The sequence below is a fragment of the Manis pentadactyla genome, chromosome 18 (assembly GCF_030020395.1).
Source record: "Manis pentadactyla isolate mManPen7 chromosome 18, mManPen7.hap1, whole genome shotgun sequence".
Taxonomy (NCBI): Eukaryota; Metazoa; Chordata; class Mammalia; order Pholidota; family Manidae; genus Manis; species Manis pentadactyla.
In genome coordinates this window covers 4,026,427-4,046,422 of record NC_080036.1, presented here as the reverse complement: position 1 = coordinate 4,046,422, position 19,996 = coordinate 4,026,427, and positions in this window count along the sequence as shown.

The window sequence follows — 19,996 nt, the reverse complement described above, 5'->3', positions numbered from 1 at the left end:
AGCATTGGAAGCAGGACGGATGGGCGTTCTGTTCAACAGGTGAAAAGCAGGGAGGACCAGGAGCCTCGGTCAAGTAAGCTCCTCCTATGGCTAGTGCAGCTTAATTCAAACGTGCAATGGAAATTTTTCTGGGGTCACTGAGATCAATCTACACTATCTAACACTTTCAGTTGCTTTCTCCAAATTCATACACTGTGGAATGCCCTAACGTACGTGTGCATGACGTCCTCTGTGAATTCATATTATGTCTGAAACATGCATGTGCTGAAGTAGGACTTGCAACAAGTTTTAGGGAAGAGGCTGTTGGAGTCCTTCATCTGATCATCGTTTCATCAGAACGACGCTTTTCTCTGGCTACAACTCTATCAGCCTGAACTGACCACATGCAGCACAGCACTCTCGTGATCTACATGGAGAAACCATCCTTTGCTGTGTTTCTAAAGCTAAATGCTTAAGGGCAGCCCTAAGACCTCTGCATTCAAGCACACTGAAGAAGGCCTTTCATGCTTGGATTTTTCGTCCAAAGACTTGGAATCATGCGGGAGGTCCTGGTTTCCTGTACGTGCTAGAAGAGGATGCAAAAGGCCAACTCATCCCGTTACTAGAAATGCCATGATGATGCCTTAGCTGTAAATTGCCCGAAACTCCATCAGGAGTGCCTTATGCAAGACTTTGAAATAGGAAATAGTCCACCGTGCACTGAGGAAACCCTCCCTGAGAACACAAGGTTGCTTTCGCATTGCATGCAATTTGCTCCTATGTGGTTTGGAATCCAGTAAACGTTGTAGTGGAAGGCTGTATTCTCTATAAGGCCTCTATCTCAAGACGTAATTGGGCCTGGAATAGGCATTCCCACTAGCCACATGGGAAGTTACAGAAGATGCTTTGAAATAACCCCAGTGGAGGCAAGTCAGCTTTGGATTCAGCTTATGTGGGTGAAAGGAAGCAGTGCAGAATGCCCCATTCAAGGACTCATTGACATCATTGCACTAGATGCTGGAACAGCTTTCAATGTGCTTTCCATGTCTGTCCTGTGTGCGTGCACTCTAAGCACCTGAGTGAAGTCTGCTGTGTGGAGCTGTTTTCGGCTGAGCAACAGATGCTCGCTTGTAGGGCCAGTCATATGCGGCCATGCTTTGCAAGACTTTCTGTGATAAATATTCCCGCGTACAACGAATTTTTCTTGCATTGTGATTTCAGTGTCTAACTTGTGTGCCTGTACTATGAGCTTCTGGCTATTAATCCTGTGTAGTGCTCGCTTTTGCTGATCGGCAACGGGGTGCTCGCTTGCTTTGCCATTTTAGTGAAGTCTTGCTGAGGAAGGCTGGCTGTCAGAAAATTTCCCGCATACAACGAATTTACCTTGTAATTCTCAAAAGTTGCGTTTTTCTGCTACTTCCTGGATGCTTCAGAGAGGCCCAGGTAGTCTGGGTGGTATGGAAGCCGGTCTCCCATTCCACAGTCTGAGCTGTGAAACCTGAGTGAACATTTTTCAGTCCCCAAGCATCATGTAAGCAACAGGTGTGTGAAAGATCCTCCAAAGCGTGGTTGTGATGAGGCCCCAGACCTCAGAGCTCTTGTCCTGCAGAGAAGGCTCTGGGACTGTCTCAGACCATGTGATTTGCTACTCAGCCATATTCAGAAAGGCAGCCAAACACTGCTGTGAAAAATAGAGCTTCTTTCATATACTTACACTCCCAGATACGAGAATACTGTGAAGAGGTCTTCTGCCCAGCCTCAGGGGAAGAGGCAAAGAAAGCTGCTTCCTGCACAGCATTTTAAGCAGGACGGATGGGCGTTCTGTTCAGCAGGTGAAAAGCAGGGAGGACCAAGAGCCTCGGTCAAGTAAGCTCCTCCTATGGCTAGTGCAGCTTAATTCAAACGTGCAATGGAAATTTTTCTGGGGTCACTGAGATCAATCTTCACTATCTAACACTTTCAGTTGCTTTCTCCAAATTCATACACCGTGGAATGCCCAAACGTACGTGTGCATTGTGTCCTCTCTGAATCCAGCTTAAGTCCGAAACATACGTGTGCTGAGAGTAGGACTTGCAACAAGTTTTAGGGAAGAGGCAGTTGGAGTCCTTCATCTGATCATCCTTTCATCAGAACAAAGCATTTCTCTGGGCCACAACTCTATCAGCCTGAACTGACCACGTGCAGCACAGCACTCTCGTGATCTACATGGAGAAACCATCCTTTGCTGTGTTTCTAAAGCTAAATGCTTAAGGGCAGCCCTAAGACCTCTGCATTCAAGCACACTGAAGAAGGCCTTTCATGCTTGGATTTTTCGTCCAAAGACTTGGAATCATGCGGGAGGTCCTGGTTTCCTGTACGTGCTAGAAGAGGATGCAAAAGGCCAACTCATCCCGTTACTAGAAATGCCATGATGATGCCTTAGCTGTAAGTTGCCCGAAACTCCATCAGGAGTGCCTTATGCAAGACTTTGAAATAGGAAATAGTCCACCGTGCACTGAGGAAACCCTCCCTGAGAACACAAGGTTGCTTTCGCCCTGCATGCAATTTGCTCCTATGTGGTTTGGAATCCAGTAAACGTTGTAGTGGAAGGCTGTATTCTCTATAAGGCCTCTATCTCAAGACGTAATTGGGCCTGGAATAGGCATTCCCACTAGCCACATGGGAAGTTACAGAAGATGCTTTGAAATAACCCCAGTGGAGGCAAGTCAGCTTTGGATTCAGCTTATGTGGGTGAAAGGAAGCAGTGCAGAAAGCCCCATTCAAGGAATCATTGACATCATTGCACTAGATGCTGAAACAGCTTTCAATGTGCTTTCCGTGTCTGTCCTGTGTGCGTGCACTCTAAGCACCTGAGTGAAGTCTGCTGTGTGGAGCTGTTTTCGGCTGAGCAACAGATGCTCGCTTGTAGGGCCAGTCATATGCGGCCATGCTTTGCAAGACTTTCTGTGATAAGTATTCCCGCGTACAACGAATTTTTCTTGCATTGTGATTTCAGTGTCTATCTTGTGTGCCTGTACTATGAGCTTCTGGCTATTAATCCTGTGTAGTGCTCGCTTTTGCTGAGCGGCAACGGGGTGCTCGCTTGCTTTGCCATTTTAGTGAAGTCTTGCTGAGGAAGGCTGGCTGTCAGAAAAATTCCCGCATACAACGAATTTACCTTGTAATTCTCAAAAGTTGCGTTTTTCTGCTACTTCCTGGATGCTTCAGAGAGGCCCAGGTAGTCTGGGTGGTATGGAAGCCGGTCTCCCATGCCACAGTCTGAGCTGTGAAACCTGAGTGAACATTTTTCAGTCCCCAAGCATCATGTAAGCAACAGGTGTGTGAAAGATCCTCCAAAGCGTGGTTGTGATGAGGCCCCAGACCTCAGAGCTCTTGTCCTGCAGAGAAGGTATGGGACTGTCTCAGACCATGTGATTTGCTACTCAGCCATATTCAGAAAGGCAGCCAAACACTGCTGTGAAAAATAGAGCTTCTTTCATATACTTACACTCCCAGATACGAGAATACTGTGAAGAGGTCTTCTGCCCAGCCTCAGGGGAAGAGGCAAAGAAAGCTGCTTCCTGCACAGCATTTTAAGCAGGACGGATGGGCGTTCTGTTCAGCAGGTGAAAAGCAGGGAGGACCAAGAGCCTCGGTCAAGTAAGCTCCTCCTATGGCTAGTGCAGCTTAATTCAAACGTGCAATGGAAATTTTTCTGGGGTCACTGAGATCAATCTTCACTATCTAACACTTTCAGTTGCTTTCTCCAAATTCATACACCGTGGAATGCCCAAACGTACGTGTGCATTGTGTCCTCTCTGAATCCAGCTTAAGTCCGAAACATACGTGTGCTGAGAGTAGGACTTGCAACAAGTTTTAGGGAAGAGGCAGTTGGAGTCCTTCATCTGATCATCCTTTCATCAGAACAAAGCATTTCTCTGGGCCACAACTCTATCAGCCTGAACTGACCACGTGCAGCACAGCACTCTCGTGATCTACATGGAGAAACCATCCTTTGCTGTCTCTCTAAAGCTAAATGCTTAAGGGCAGCCCTAAGACCTCTGCATTCAAGCACACTGAAGAAGGCCTTTCATGCTTGGATCTTTCGTCCAAACACTTGGAATCATGCGGGTGGTCCTGGTTTCCTGTAGGTGCTAGAAGAGGATGCAAAAGGCCACCTCATCACTTACTAGCAATGCCATGATGACGCCTTAGCTGTAAAGTGTCCGAAACTACTGCAGGAGAGCCTTATGCCAGACTTTGAAATAGGAAACAGTACACCGTGCACTGAGGAGACCCTCCCTGAGAGAACACAAGGTTGCTTTCGCCTTGCATGCAATTTGCTCCTATGTGGTATGGAAACCAGTAAACGTTGTAGTGGAAGGCTGTATTCTCTATACGGCCTCTATCTCAAAGACGTAAGTGGGCCCGGAATAGGCATTTCCACTAGCCACATGGGAAGTTAGAGAAGATGCTTTCAAATAATCGCAGTGGAGGCAAGTCAGCTTTGGATTCAGCTTATGTGGGTGAAAGGAAGCAGTGCAGAACGCCCCATTCAAGGAATCATTGACATCATTGCACTAGATGCTGAAACAGCTTTCAATGTGCTTTCCGTGTCTTTCCTGTGTGCGTGCACTCTAAGCACCTGAGTGAAGTCTGCTGGGTGGAGCAGTCTTAGGCTGAGCAGCAGATGCTCGCTGGTGGGGCCAGTCATATTCAGCCTTGCTGGGGAAGACTTTCTGTGAGAAAAATTCCCGCGTACAACGAATTTTTCTTGCAGTGTGCTTTCAGAGTCTGTCTTGTGTGCCTGCACTCTTAGCGACTGGGCGATTAATCCTGTGTAGTGCTCGCTTTTGCTGAGCGGCGACGGGAGCTCGCTTGTTTTGCCATTTTAGTGAAGTCTTGCTGAGGAAGGCTGGCTATCAGAAAAAATCCCGCATACAAAGAATTTACCTTGTAATTCTCAAAAGTTGCGTTTTTCTGCTACTTCCTGGATGCTTCAGAGAGGCCCAGGTAGTCTGGGTGGTATGGAAGCCGGTCTCCCATTCCACAGTCTGAGCTTTGAAACCTGAGTGCCCATTTTTCAGTCCCCAAGCATCATGTATGCAACAGGTGTGTGAAAGCTTCTCCAAAGCGTGGTTGTGATGAGGCCCCAGACCTCAGAGCTCTTGTCCTGCAGAGAAGGCTCTGGGAGTGTCTCAGACCATGTGATTTGCTACTCAGCCATATTCAGAAAGGCAGCCAAACACTGCTGTGAAAAGTAGAGCTTCTTGAATATACTTATACTCCCAGATACGAGAATACTGTGAAGAGGTGTTCTTCCCAGCCTCAGGGGAAGAGGCAAAGAAAGCTGCTTTCTGCACAGCATTGGAAGCAGGACGGATGGGCGTTCTGTTCAACAGGTGAAAAGCAGGGAGGACCAGGAGCCTCGGTCAAGTAAGCTCCTCCTATGGCTAGTGCAGCTTAATTCAAACGTGCAATGGAAATTTTTCTGGGGTCACTGAGATCAATCTACACTATCTAACACTTTCAGTTGCTTTCTCCAAATTCATACACTGTGGAATGCCCTAACGTACGTGTGCATGACGTCCTCTGTGAATTCATATTATGTCTGAAACATGCATGTGCTGAAGTAGGACTTGCAACAAGTTTTAGGGAAGAGGCTGTTGGAGTCCTTCATCTGATCATCCTTTCATCAGAACGACGCTTTTCTCTGGCTACAACTCTATCAGCCTGAACTGACCACATGCAGCACAGCACTCTCGTGATCTACATGGAGAAACCATCCTTTGCTGTGTTTCTAAAGCTAAATGCTTAAGGGCAGCCCTAAGACCTCTGCATTCAAGCACACTGAAGAAGGCCTTTCATGCTTGGATTTTTCGTCCAAAGACTTGGAATCATGCGGGAGGTCCTGGTTTCCTGTACGTGCTAGAAGAGGATGCAAAAGGCCAACTCATCCCGTTACTAGAAATGCCATGATGATGCCTTAGCTGTAAATTGCCCGAAACTCCATCAGGAGTGCCTTATGCAAGACTTTGAAATAGGAAATAGTCCACCGTGCACTGAGGAAACCCTCCCTGAGAACACAAGGTTGCTTTCGCCTTGCATGCAATTTGCTCCTATGTGGTTTGGAATCCAGTAAACGTTGTAGTGGAAGGCTGTATTCTCTATAAGGCCTCTATCTCAAGACGTAATTGGGCCTGGAATAGGCATTCCCACTAACCACATGGGAAGTTACAGAAGATGCCTTGAAATAACCCCAGTGGAGGCAAGTCAGCTTTGGATTCAGCTTATGTGGGTGAAAGGAAGCAGTGCAGAATGCCCCATTCAAGGACTCATTGACATCATTGCACTAGATGCTGGAACAGCTTTCAATGTGCTTTCCATGTCTGTCCTGTGTGCGTGCACTCTAAGCACCTGAGTGAAGTCTGCTGTGTGGAGCTGTTTTCGGCTGAGCAACAGATGCTCGCTTGTAGGGCCAGTCATATGCGGCCATGCTTTGCAAGACTTTCTGTGATAAATATTCCCGCGTACAACGAATTTTTCTTGCATTGTGATTTCAGTGTCTATCTTGTGTGCCTGCACTATGAGCTTCTGGCTATTAATCCGGTGTAGTGCTCGCTTTTGCTGAGCGGCAACGGGGTGCTCGCTTGCTTTGCCAATTTAGTGAAGTCTTGCTGAGGAAGGCTGGCTGTCAGAAAAATTCCCGCATACAACGAATTTACCTTGTAATTCTCAAAAGTTGCGTTTTTCTGCTACTTCCTGGGTGCTTCAGAGAGGCCCAGGTTGTCTGGGTGGTATGGAAGCTGGTCTCCCATGCCACAGTCTGAGCTGTGAAACCTGAGTGCCCATTTTTCAGTCCCCAAGCATCATGTAAACAATAGGTGTGTGAAAGATTCTCCAAAGCGTGGTTGTGATGAGGCCCCAGACCTCAGAGCTCTTGTCCTGCAGAGAAGGTATGGGACTGTCTCAGACCATGTGATTTGCTACTCAGCCATATTCAGAAAGGCAGCCAAACACTGCTGTGAAAAATAGAGCTTCTTTCATATACTTACACTCCCAGATACGAGAATACTGTGAAGTGGTCTTCTGCCCAGCCTCAGGGGAAGAGGCAAAGAAAGCTGCTTCCTGCACAGCATTTTAAGCAGGACGGATGGGCGTTCTGTTCAGCAGGTGAAAAGCAGGGAGGACCAAGAGCCTCGGTCAAGTAAGCTCCTCCTATGGCTAGTGCAGCTTAATTCAAACGTGCAATGGAAATTTTTCTGGGGTCACTGAGATCAATCTTCACTATCTAACACTTTCAGTTGCTTTCTCCAAATTCATACACCGTGGAATGCCCAAACGTACGTGTGCATTGTGTCCTCTCTGAATCCAGCTTAAGTCCGAAACATACGTGTGCTGAGAGTAGGACTTGCAACAAGTTTTAGGGAAGAGGCAGTTGGAGTCCTTCATCTGATCATCCTTTCATCAGAACAAAGCATTTCTCTGGGCCACAACTCTATCAGCCTGAACTGACCACGTGCAGCACAGCACTCTCGTGATCTACATGGAGAAACCATCCTTTGCTGTCTCTCTAAAGCTAAATGCTTAAGGGCAGCCCTAAGACCTCTGCATTCAAGCACACTGAAGAAGGCCTTTCATGCTTGGATCTTTCGTCCAAACACTTGGAATCATGCGGGTGGTCCTGGTTTCCTGTAGGTGCTAGAAGAGGATGCAAAAGGCCACCTCATCACTTACTAGCAATGCCATGATGACGCCTTAGCTGTAAAGTGTCCGAAACTACTGCAGGAGAGCCTTATGCCAGACTTTGAAATAGGAAACAGTACACCGTGCACTGAGGAGACCCTCCCTGAGAGAACACAAGGTTGCTTTCGCCTTGCATGCAATTTGCTCCTATGTGGTATGGAAACCAGTAAACGTTGTAGTGGAAGGCTGTATTCTCTATACGGCCTCTATCTCAAAGACGTAAGTGGGCCCGGAATAGGCATTTCCACTAGCCACATGGGAAGTTAGAGAAGATGCTTTCAAATAATCGCAGTGGAGGCAAGTCAGCTTTGGATTCAGCTTATGTGGGTGAAAGGAAGCAGTGCAGAACGCCCCATTCAAGGAATCATTGACATCATTGCACTAGATGCTGAAACAGCTTTCAATGTGCTTTCCGTGTCTTTCCTGTGTGCGTGCACTCTAAGCACCTGAGTGAAGTCTGCTGGGTGGAGCAGTCTTAGGCTGAGCAGCAGATGCTCGCTGGTGGGGCCAGTCATATTCAGCCTTGCTGTGGAAGACTTTCTGTGAGAAAAATTCCCGCGTACAACGAATTTTTCTTGCAGTGTGCTTTCAGAGTCTGTCTTGTGTGCCTGCACTCTTAGCGACTGGGCGATTAATCCTGTGTAGTGCTCGCTTTTGCTGAGCGGCGACGGGAGCTCGCTTGTTTTGCCATTTTAGTGAAGTCTTGCTGAGGAAGGCTGGCTATCAGAAAAAATCCCGCATACAAAGAATTTACCTTGTAATTCTCAAAAGTTGCGTTTTTCTGCTACTTCCTGGATGCTTCAGAGAGGCCCAGGTAGTCTGGGTGGTATGGAAGCCAGTCTCCCATTCCACAGTCTGAGCTTTGAAACCTGAGTGCCCATTTTTCAGTCCCCAAGCATCATGTACGCAACAGGTGTGTGAAAGCTTCTCCAAAGCGTGGTTGTGATGAGGCCCCAGACCTCAGAGCTCTTGTCCTGCAGAGAAGGCTCTGGGAGTGTCTCAGACCATGTGATTTGCTACTCAGCCATATTCAGAAAGGCAGCCAAACACTGCTGTGAAAAGTAGAGCTTCTTGAATATACTTATACTCCCAGATACGAGAATACTGTGAAGAGGTGTTCTGCCCAGCCTCAGGGGAAGAGGCAAAGAAAGCTGCTTTCTGCACAGCATTGGAAGCAGGACGGATGGGCGTTCTGTTCAACAGGTGAAAAGCAGGGAGGACCAGGAGCCTCGGTCAAGTAAGCTCCTCCTATGGCTAGTGCAGCTTAATTCAAACGTGCAATGGAAATTTTTCTGGGGTCACTGAGATCAATCTACACTATCTAACACTTTCAGTTGCTTTCTCCAAATTCATACACTGTGGAATGCCCTAACGTACGTGTGCATGACGTCCTCTGTGAATTCATATTATGTCTGAAACATGCATGTGCTGAAGTAGGACTTGCAACAAGTTTTAGGGAAGAGGCTGTTGGAGTCCTTCATCTGATCATCGTTTCATCAGAACGACGCTTTTCTCTGGCTACAACTCTATCAGCCTGAACTGACCACATGCAGCACAGCACTCTCGTGATCTACATGGAGAAACCATCCTTTGCTGTGTTTCTAAAGCTAAATGCTTAAGGGCAGCCCTAAGACCTCTGCATTCAAGCACACTGAAGAAGGCCTTTCATGCTTGGATTTTTCGTCCAAAGACTTGGAATCATGCGGGAGGTCCTGGTTTCCTGTACGTGCTAGAAGAGGATGCAAAAGGCCAACTCATCCCGTTACTAGAAATGCCATGATGATGCCTTAGCTGTAAATTGCCCGAAACTCCATCAGGAGTGCCTTATGCAAGACTTTGAAATAGGAAATAGTCCACCGTGCACTGAGGAAACCCTCCCTGAGAACACAAGGTTGCTTTCGCATTGCATGCAATTTGCTCCTATGTGGTTTGGAATCCAGTAAACGTTGTAGTGGAAGGCTGTATTCTCTATAAGGCCTCTATCTCAAGACGTAATTGGGCCTGGAATAGGCATTCCCACTAGCCACATGGGAAGTTACAGAAGATGCTTTGAAATAACCCCAGTGGAGGCAAGTCAGCTTTGGATTCAGCTTATGTGGGTGAAAGGAAGCAGTGCAGAATGCCCCATTCAAGGACTCATTGACATCATTGCACTAGATGCTGGAACAGCTTTCAATGTGCTTTCCATGTCTGTCCTGTGTGCGTGCACTCTAAGCACCTGAGTGAAGTCTGCTGTGTGGAGCTGTTTTCGGCTGAGCAACAGATGCTCGCTTGTAGGGCCAGTCATATGCGGCCATGCTTTGCAAGACTTTCTGTGATAAATATTCCCGCGTACAACGAATTTTTCTTGCATTGTGATTTCAGTGTCTAACTTGTGTGCCTGTACTATGAGCTTCTGGCTATTAATCCTGTGTAGTGCTCGCTTTTGCTGATCGGCAACGGGGTGCTCGCTTGCTTTGCCATTTTAGTGAAGTCTTGCTGAGGAAGGCTGGCTGTCAGAAAATTTCCCGCATACAACGAATTTACCTTGTAATTCTCAAAAGTTGCGTTTTTCTGCTACTTCCTGGATGCTTCAGAGAGGCCCAGGTAGTCTGGGTGGTATGGAAGCCGGTCTCCCATTCCACAGTCTGAGCTGTGAAACCTGAGTGAACATTTTTCAGTCCCCAAGCATCATGTAAGCAACAGGTGTGTGAAAGATCCTCCAAAGCGTGGTTGTGATGAGGCCCCAGACCTCAGAGCTCTTGTCCTGCAGAGAAGGCTCTGGGACTGTCTCAGACCATGTGATTTGCTACTCAGCCATATTCAGAAAGGCAGCCAAACACTGCTGTGAAAAATAGAGCTTCTTTCATATACTTACACTCCCAGATACGAGAATACTGTGAAGAGGTCTTCTGCCCAGCCTCAGGGGAAGAGGCAAAGAAAGCTGCTTCCTGCACAGCATTTTAAGCAGGACGGATGGGCGTTCTGTTCAGCAGGTGAAAAGCAGGGAGGACCAAGAGCCTCGGTCAAGTAAGCTCCTCCTATGGCTAGTGCAGCTTAATTCAAACGTGCAATGGAAATTTTTCTGGGGTCACTGAGATCAATCTTCACTATCTAACACTTTCAGTTGCTTTCTCCAAATTCATACACCGTGGAATGCCCAAACGTACGTGTGCATTGTGTCCTCTCTGAATCCAGCTTAAGTCCGAAACATACGTGTGCTGAGAGTAGGACTTGCAACAAGTTTTAGGGAAGAGGCAGTTGGAGTCCTTCATCTGATCATCCTTTCATCAGAACAAAGCATTTCTCTGGGCCACAACTCTATCAGCCTGAACTGACCACGTGCAGCACAGCACTCTCGTGATCTACATGGAGAAACCATCCTTTGCTGTCTCTCTAAAGCTAAATGCTTAAGGGCAGCCCTAAGACCTCTGCATTCAAGCACACTGAAGAAGGCCTTTCATGCTTGGATCTTTCGTCCAAACACTTGGAATCATGCGGGTGGTCCTGGTTTCCTGTAGGTGCTAGAAGAGGATGCAAAAGGCCACCTCATCACTTACTAGCAATGCCATGATGACGCCTTAGCTGTAAAGTGTCCGAAACTACTGCAGGAGAGCCTTATGCCAGACTTTGAAATAGGAAACAGTACACCGTGCACTGAGGAGACCCTCCCTGAGAGAACACAAGGTTGCTTTCGCCTTGCATGCAATTTGCTCCTATGTGGTATGGAAACCAGTAAACGTTGTAGTGGAAGGCTGTATTCTCTATACGGCCTCTATCTCAAAGACGTAAGTGGGCCCGGAATAGGCATTTCCACTAGCCACATGGGAAGTTAGAGAAGATGCTTTCAAATAATCGCAGTGGAGGCAAGTCAGCTTTGGATTCAGCTTATGTGGGTGAAAGGAAGCAGTGCAGAACGCCCCATTCAAGGAATCATTGACATCATTGCACTAGATGCTGAAACAGCTTTCAATGTGCTTTCCGTGTCTTTCCTGTGTGCGTGCACTCTAAGCACCTGAGTGAAGTCTGCTGGGTGGAGCAGTCTTAGGCTGAGCAGCAGATGCTCGCTGGTGGGGCCAGTCATATTCAGCCTTGCTGGGGAAGACTTTCTGTGAGAAAAATTCCCGCGTACAACGAATTTTTCTTGCAGTGTGCTTTCAGAGTCTGTCTTGTGTGCCTGCACTCTTAGCGACTGGGCGATTAATCCTGTGTAGTGCTCGCTTTTGCTGAGCGGCGACGGGAGCTCGCTTGTTTTGCCATTTTAGTGAAGTCTTGCTGAGGAAGGCTGGCTATCAGAAAAAATCCCGCATACAAAGAATTTACCTTGTAATTCTCAAAAGTTGCGTTTTTCTGCTACTTCCTGGATGCTTCAGAGAGGCCCAGGTAGTCTGGGTGGTATGGAAGCCGGTCTCCCATTCCACAGTCTGAGCTTTGAAACCTGAGTGCCCATTTTTCAGTCCCCAAGCATCATGTACGCAACAGGTGTGTGAAAGCTTCTCCAAAGCGTGGTTGTGATGAGGCCCCAGACCTCAGAGCTCTTGTCCTGCAGAGAAGGCTCTGGGAGTGTCTCAGACCATGTGATTTGCTACTCAGCCATATTCAGAAAGGCAGCCAAACACTGCTGTGAAAAGTAGAGCTTCTTGAATATACTTATACTCCCAGATACGAGAATACTGTGAAGAGGTGTTCTGCCCAGCCTCAGGGGAAGAGGCAAAGAAAGCTGCTTTCTGCACAGCATTGGAAGCAGGACGGATGGGCGTTCTGTTCAACAGGTGAAAAGCAGGGAGGACCAGGAGCCTCGGTCAAGTAAGCTCCTCCTATGGCTAGTGCAGCTTAATTCAAACGTGCAATGGAAATTTTTCTGGGGTCACTGAGATCAATCTACACTATCTAACACTTTCAGTTGCTTTCTCCAAATTCATACACTGTGGAATGCCCTAACGTACGTGTGCATGACGTCCTCTGTGAATTCATATTATGTCTGAAACATGCATGTGCTGAAGTAGGACTTGCAACAAGTTTTAGGGAAGAGGCTGTTGGAGTCCTTCATCTGATCATCGTTTCATCAGAACGACGCTTTTCTCTGGCTACAACTCTATCAGCCTGAACTGACCACATGCAGCACAGCACTCTCGTGATCTACATGGAGAAACCATCCTTTGCTGTGTTTCTAAAGCTAAATGCTTAAGGGCAGCCCTAAGACCTCTGCATTCAAGCACACTGAAGAAGGCCTTTCATGCTTGGATTTTTCGTCCAAAGACTTGGAATCATGCGGGAGGTCCTGGTTTCCTGTACGTGCTAGAAGAGGATGCAAAAGGCCAACTCATCCCGTTACTAGAAATGCCATGATGATGCCTTAGCTGTAAATTGCCCGAAACTCCATCAGGAGTGCCTTATGCAAGACTTTGAAATAGGAAATAGTCCACCGTGCACTGAGGAAACCCTCCCTGAGAACACAAGGTTGCTTTCGCCTTGCATGCAATTTGCTCCTATGTGGTTTGGAATCCAGTAAACGTTGTAGTGGAAGGCTGTATTCTCTATAAGGCCTCTATCTCAAGACGTAATTGGGCCTGGAATAGGCATTCCCACTAGCCACATGGGAAGTTACAGAAGATGCTTTGAAATAACCCCAGTGGAGGCAAGTCAGCTTTGGATTCAGCTTATGTGGGTGAAAGGAAGCAGTGCAGAATGCCCCATTCAAGGACTCATTGACATCATTGCACTAGATGCTGGAACAGCTTTCAATGTGCTTTCCATGTCTGTCCTGTGTGCGTGCACTCTAAGCACCTGAGTGAAGTCTGCTGTGTGGAGCTGTTTTCGGCTGAGCAACAGATGCTCGCTTGTAGGGCCAGTCATATGCGGCCATGCTTTGCAAGACTTTCTGTGATAAATATTCCCGCGTACAACGAATTTTTCTTGCATTGTGATTTCAGTGTCTAACTTGTGTGCCTGTACTATGAGCTTCTGGCTATTAATCCTGTGTAGTGCTCGCTTTTGCTGATCGGCAACGGGGTGCTCGCTTGCTTTGCCATTTTAGTGAAGTCTTGCTGAGGAAGGCTGGCTGTCAGAAAATTTCCCGCATACAACGAATTTACCTTGTAATTCTCAAAAGTTGCGTTTTTCTGCTACTTCCTGGATGCTTCAGAGAGGCCCAGGTAGTCTGGGTGGTATGGAAGCCGGTCTCCCATTCCACAGTCTGAGCTGTGAAACCTGAGTGAACATTTTTCAGTCCCCAAGCATCATGTAAGCAACAGGTGTGTGAAAGATCCTCCAAAGCGTGGTTGTGATGAGGCCCCAGACCTCAGAGCTCTTGTCCTGCAGAGAAGGTATGGGACTGTCTCAGACCATGTGATTTGCTACTCAGCCATATTCAGAAAGGCAGCCAAACACTGCTGTGAAAAATAGAGCTTCTTTCATATACTTACACTCCCAGATACGAGAATACTGTGAAGAGGTCTTCTGCCCAGCCTCAGGGGAAGAGGCAAAGAAAGCTGCTTCCTGCACAGCATTTTAAGCAGGACGGATGGGCGTTCTGTTCAGCAGGTGAAAAGCAGGGAGGACCAAGAGCCTCGGTCAAGTAAGCTCCTCCTATGGCTAGTGCAGCTTAATTCAAACGTGCAATGGAAATTTTTCTGGGGTCACTGAGATCAATCTTCACTATCTAACACTTTCAGTTGCTTTCTCCAAATTCATACACCGTGGAATGCCCAAACGTACGTGTGCATTGTGTCCTCTCTGAATCCAGCTTAAGTCCGAAACATACGTGTGCTGAGAGTAGGACTTGCAACAAGTTTTAGGGAAGAGGCAGTTGGAGTCCTTCATCTGATCATCCTTTCATCAGAACAAAGCATTTCTCTGGGCCACAACTCTATCAGCCTGAACTGACCACGTGCAGCACAGCACTCTCGTGATCTACATGGAGAAACCATCCTTTGCTGTCTCTCTAAAGCTAAATGCTTAAGGGCAGCCCTAAGACCTCTGCATTCAAGCACACTGAAGAAGGCCTTTCATGCTTGGATCTTTCGTCCAAACACTTGGAATCATGCGGGTGGTCCTGGTTTCCTGTAGGTGCTAGAAGAGGATGCAAAAGGCCACCTCATCACTTACTAGCAATGCCATGATGACGCCTTAGCTGTAAAGTGTCCGAAACTACTGCAGGAGAGCCTTATGCCAGACTTTGAAATAGGAAACAGTACACCGTGCACTGAGGAGACCCTCCCTGAGAGAACACAAGGTTGCTTTCGCCTTGCATGCAATTTGCTCCTATGTGGTATGGAAACCAGTAAACGTTGTAGTGGAAGGCTGTATTCTCTATACGGCCTCTATCTCAAAGACGTAAGTGGGCCCGGAATAGGCATTTCCACTAGCCACATGGGAAGTTAGAGAAGATGCTTTCAAATAATCGCAGTGGAGGCAAGTCAGCTTTGGATTCAGCTTATGTGGGTGAAAGGAAGCAGTGCAGAACGCCCCATTCAAGGAATCATTGACATCATTGCACTAGATGCTGAAACAGCTTTCAATGTGCTTTCCGTGTCTTTCCTGTGTGCGTGCACTCTAAGCACCTGAGTGAAGTCTGCTGGGTGGAGCAGTCTTAGGCTGAGCAGCAGATGCTCGCTGGTGGGGCCAGTCATATTCAGCCTTGCTGGGGAAGACTTTCTGTGAGAAAAATTCCCGCGTACAACGAATTTTTCTTGCAGTGTGCTTTCAGAGTCTGTCTTGTGTGCCTGCACTCTTAGCGACTGGGCGATTAATCCTGTGTAGTGCTCGCTTTTGCTGAGCAGCGACGGGAGCTCGCTTGTTTTGCCATTTTAGTGAAGTCTTGCTGAGGAAGGCTGGCTATCAGAAAAAATCCCGCATACAAAGAATTTACCTTGTAATTCTCAAAAGTTGCGTTTTTCTGCTACTTCCTGGATGCTTCAGAGAGGCCCAGGTAGTCTGGGTGGTATGGAAGCCGGTCTCCCATTCCACAGTCTGAGCTTTGAAACCTGAGTGCCCATTTTTCAGTCCCCAAGCATCATGTACGCAACAGGTGTGTGAAAGCTTCTCCAAAGCGTGGTTGTGATGAGGCCCCAGACCTCAGAGCTCTTGTCCTGCAGAGAAGGCTCTGGGAGTGTCTCAGACCATGTGATTTGCTACTCAGCCATATTCAGAAAGGCAGCCAAACACTGCTGTGAAAAGTAGAGCTTCTTGAATATACTTATACTCCCAGATACGAGAATACTGTGAAGAGGTGTTCTGCCCAGCCTCAGGGGAAGAGGCAAAGAAAGCTGCTTTCTGCACAGCATTGGAAGCAGGACGGATGGGCGTTCTGTTCAACAGGTGAAAAGCAGGGAGGACCAGGAGCCTCGGTCAAGTAAGCTCTTCCTATGGCTAGTGCAGCTTAATTCAAACGTGCAATGGAAATTTTTCTGGGGTCACTGAGATCAATCTACACTATCTAACACTTTCAGTTGCTTTCTCCAAATTCATACACTGTGGAATGCCCTAACGTACGTGTGCATGACGTCCTCTGTGAATTCATATTATGTCTGAAACATGCATGTGCTGAAGTAGGACTTGCAACAAGTTTTAGGGAAGAGGCTGTTGGAGTCCTTCATCTGATCATCGTTTCATCAGAACGACGCTTTTCTCTGGCTACAACTCTATCAGCCTGAACTGACCACATGCAGCACAGCACTCTCGTGATCTACATGGAGAAACCATCCTTTGCTGTGTTTCTAAAGCTAAATGCTTAAGGGCAGCCCTAAGACCTCTGCATTCAAGCACACTGAAGAAGGCCTTTCATGCTTGGATTTTTCGTCCAAAGACTTGGAATCATGCGGGAGGTCCTGGTTTCCTGTACGTGCTAGAAGAGGATGCAAAAGGCCAACTCATCCCGTTACTAGAAATGCCATGATGATGCCTTAGCTGTAAATTGCCCGAAACTCCATCAGGAGTGCCTTATGCAAGACTTTGAAATAGGAAATAGTCCACCGTGCACTGAGGAAACCCTCCCTGAGAACACAAGGTTGCTTTCGCCTTGCATGCAATTTGCTCCTATGTGGTTTGGAATCCAGTAAACGTTGTAGTGGAAGGCTGTATTCTCTATAAGGCCTCTATCTCAAGACGTAATTGGGCCTGGAATAGGCATTCCCACTAGCCACATGGGAAGTTACAGAAGATGCTTTGAAATAACCCCAGTGGAGGCAAGTCAGCTTTGGATTCAGCTTATGTGGGTGAAAGGAAGCAGTGCAGAATGCCCCATTCAAGGACTCATTGACATCATTGCACTAGATGCTGGAACAGCTTTCAATGTGCTTTCCATGTCTGTCCTGTGTGCGTGCACTCTAAGCACCTGAGTGAAGTCTGCTGTGTGGAGCTGTTTTCGGCTGAGCAACAGATGCTCGCTTGTAGGGCCAGTCATATGCGGCCATGCTTTGCAAGACTTTCTGTGATAAATATTCCCGCGTACAACGAATTTTTCTTGCATTGTGATTTCAGTGTCTAACTTGTGTGCCTGTACTATGAGCTTCTGGCTATTAATCCTGTGTAGTGCTCGCTTTTGCTGATCGGCAACGGGGTGCTCGCTTGCTTTGCCATTTTAGTGAAGTCTTGCTGAGGAAGGCTGGCTGTCAGAAAATTTCCCGCATACAACGAATTTACCTTGTAATTCTCAAAAGTTGCGTTTTTCTGCTACTTCCTGGATGCTTCAGAGAGGCCCAGGTAGTCTGGGTGGTATGGAAGCCGGTCTCCCATTCCACAGTCTGAGCTGTGAAACCTGAGTGAACATTTTTCAGTCCCCAAGCATCATGTAAGCAACAGGTGTGTGAAAGATCCTCCAAAGCGTGGTTGTGATGAGGCCCCAGACCTCAGAGCTCTTGTCCTGCAGAGAAGGTATGGGACTGTCTCAGACCATGTGATTTGCTACTCAGCCATATTCAGAAAGGCAGCCAAACACTGCTGTGAAAAATAGAGCTTCTTTCATATACTTACACTCCCAGATACGAGAATACTGTGAAGAGGTCTTCTGCCCAGCCTCAGGGGAAGAGGCAAAGAAAGCTGCTTCCTGCACAGCATTTTAAGCAGGACGGATGGGCGTTCTGTTCAGCAGGTGAAAAGCAGGGAGGACCAAGAGCCTCGGTCAAGTAAGCTCCTCCTATGGCTAGTGCAGCTTAATTCAAACGTGCAATGGAAATTTTTCTGGGGTCACTGAGATCAATCTTCACTATCTAACACTTTCAGTTGCTTTCTCCAAATTCATACACCGTGGAATGCCCAAACGTACGTGTGCATTGTGTCCTCTCTGAATCCAGCTTAAGTCCGAAACATACGTGTGCTGAGAGTAGGACTTGCAACAAGTTTTAGGGAAGAGGCAGTTGGAGTCCTTCATCTGATCATCCTTTCATCAGAACAAAGCATTTCTCTGGGCCACAACTCTATCAGCCTGAACTGACCACGTGCAGCACAGCACTCTCGTAATCTACATGGAGAAACCATCCTTTGCTGTCTCTCTAAAGCTAAATGCTTAAGGGCAGCCCTAAGACCTCTGCATTCAAGCACACTGAAGAAGGCCTTTCATGCTTGGATCTTTCGTCCAAACACTTGGAATCATGCGGGTGGTCCTGGTTTCCTGTAGGTGCTAGAAGAGGATGCAAAAGGCCACCTCATCACTTACTAGCAATGCCATGATGACGCCTTAGCTGTAAAGTGTCCGAAACTACTGCAGGAGAGCCTTATGCCAGACTTTGAAATAGGAAACAGTACACCGTGCACTGAGGAGACCCTCCCTGAGAGAACACAAGGTTGCTTTCGCCTTGCATGCAATTTGCTCCTATGTGGTATGGAAACCAGTAAACGTTGTAGTGGAAGGCTGTATTCTCTATACGGCCTCTATCTCAAAGACGTAAGTGGGCCCGGAATAGGCATTTCCACTAGCCACATGGGAAGTTAGAGAAGATGCTTTCAAATAATCGCAGTGGAGGCAAGTCAGCTTTGGATTCAGCTTATGTGGGTGAAAGGAAGCAGTGCAGAACGCCCCATTCAAGGAATCATTGACATCATTGCACTAGATGCTGAAACAGCTTTCAATGTGCTTTCCGTGTCTTTCCTGTGTGCGTGCACTCTAAGCACCTGAGTGAAGTCTGCTGGGTGGAGCAGTCTTAGGCTGAGCAGCAGATGCTCGCTGGTGGGGCCAGTCATATTCAGCCTTGCTGGGGAAGACTTTCTGTGAGAAAAATTCCCGCGTACAACGAATTTTTCTTGCAGTGTGCTTTCAGAGTCTGTCTTGTGTGCCTGCACTCTTAGCGACTGGGCGATTAATCCTGTGTAGTGCTCGCTTTTGCTGAGCAGCGACGGGAGCTCGCTTGTTTTGCCATTTTAGTGAAGTCTTGCTGAGGAAGGCTGGCTATCAGAAAAAATCCCGCATACAAAGAATTTACCTTGTAATTCTCAAAAGTTGCGTTTTTCTGCTACTTCCTGGATGCTTCAGAGAGGCCCAGGTAGTCTGGGTGGTATGGAAGCCGGTCTCCCATTCCACAGTCTGAGCTTTGAAACCTGAGTGCCCATTTTTCAGTCCCCAAGCATCATGTACGCAACAGGTGTGTGAAAGCTTCTCCAAAGCGTGGTTGTGATGAGGCCCCAGACCTCAGAGCTCTTGTCCTGCAGAGAAGGCTCTGGGAGTGTCTCAGACCATGTGATTTGCTACTCAGCCATATTCAGAAAGGCAGCCAAACACTGCTGTGAAAAGTAGAGCTTCTTGAATATACTTATACTCCCAGATACGAGAATACTGTGAAGAGGTGTTCTGCCCAGCCTCAGGGGAAGAGGCAAAGAAAGCTGCTTTCTGCACAGCATTGGAAGCAGGACGGATGGGCGTTCTGTTCAACAGGTGAAAAGCAGGGAGGACCAGGAGCCTCGGTCAAGTAAGCTCTTCCTATGGCTAGTGCAGCTTAATTCAAACGTGCAATGGAAATTTTTCTGGGGTCACTGAGATCAATCTACACTATCTAACACTTTCAGTTGCTTTCTCCAAATTCATACACTGTGGAATGCCCTAACGTACGTGTGCATGACGTCCTCTGTGAATTCATATTATGTCTGAAACATGCATGTGCTGAAGTAGGACTTGCAACAAGTTTTAGGGAAGAGGCTGTTGGAGTCCTTCATCTGATCATCGTTTCATCAGAACGACGCTTTTCTCTGGCTACAACTCTATCAGCCTGAACTGACCACATGCAGCACAGCACTCTCGTGATCTACATGGAGAAACCATCCTTTGCTGTGTTTCTAAAGCTAAATGCTTAAGGGCAGCCCTAAGACCTCTGCATTCAAGCAC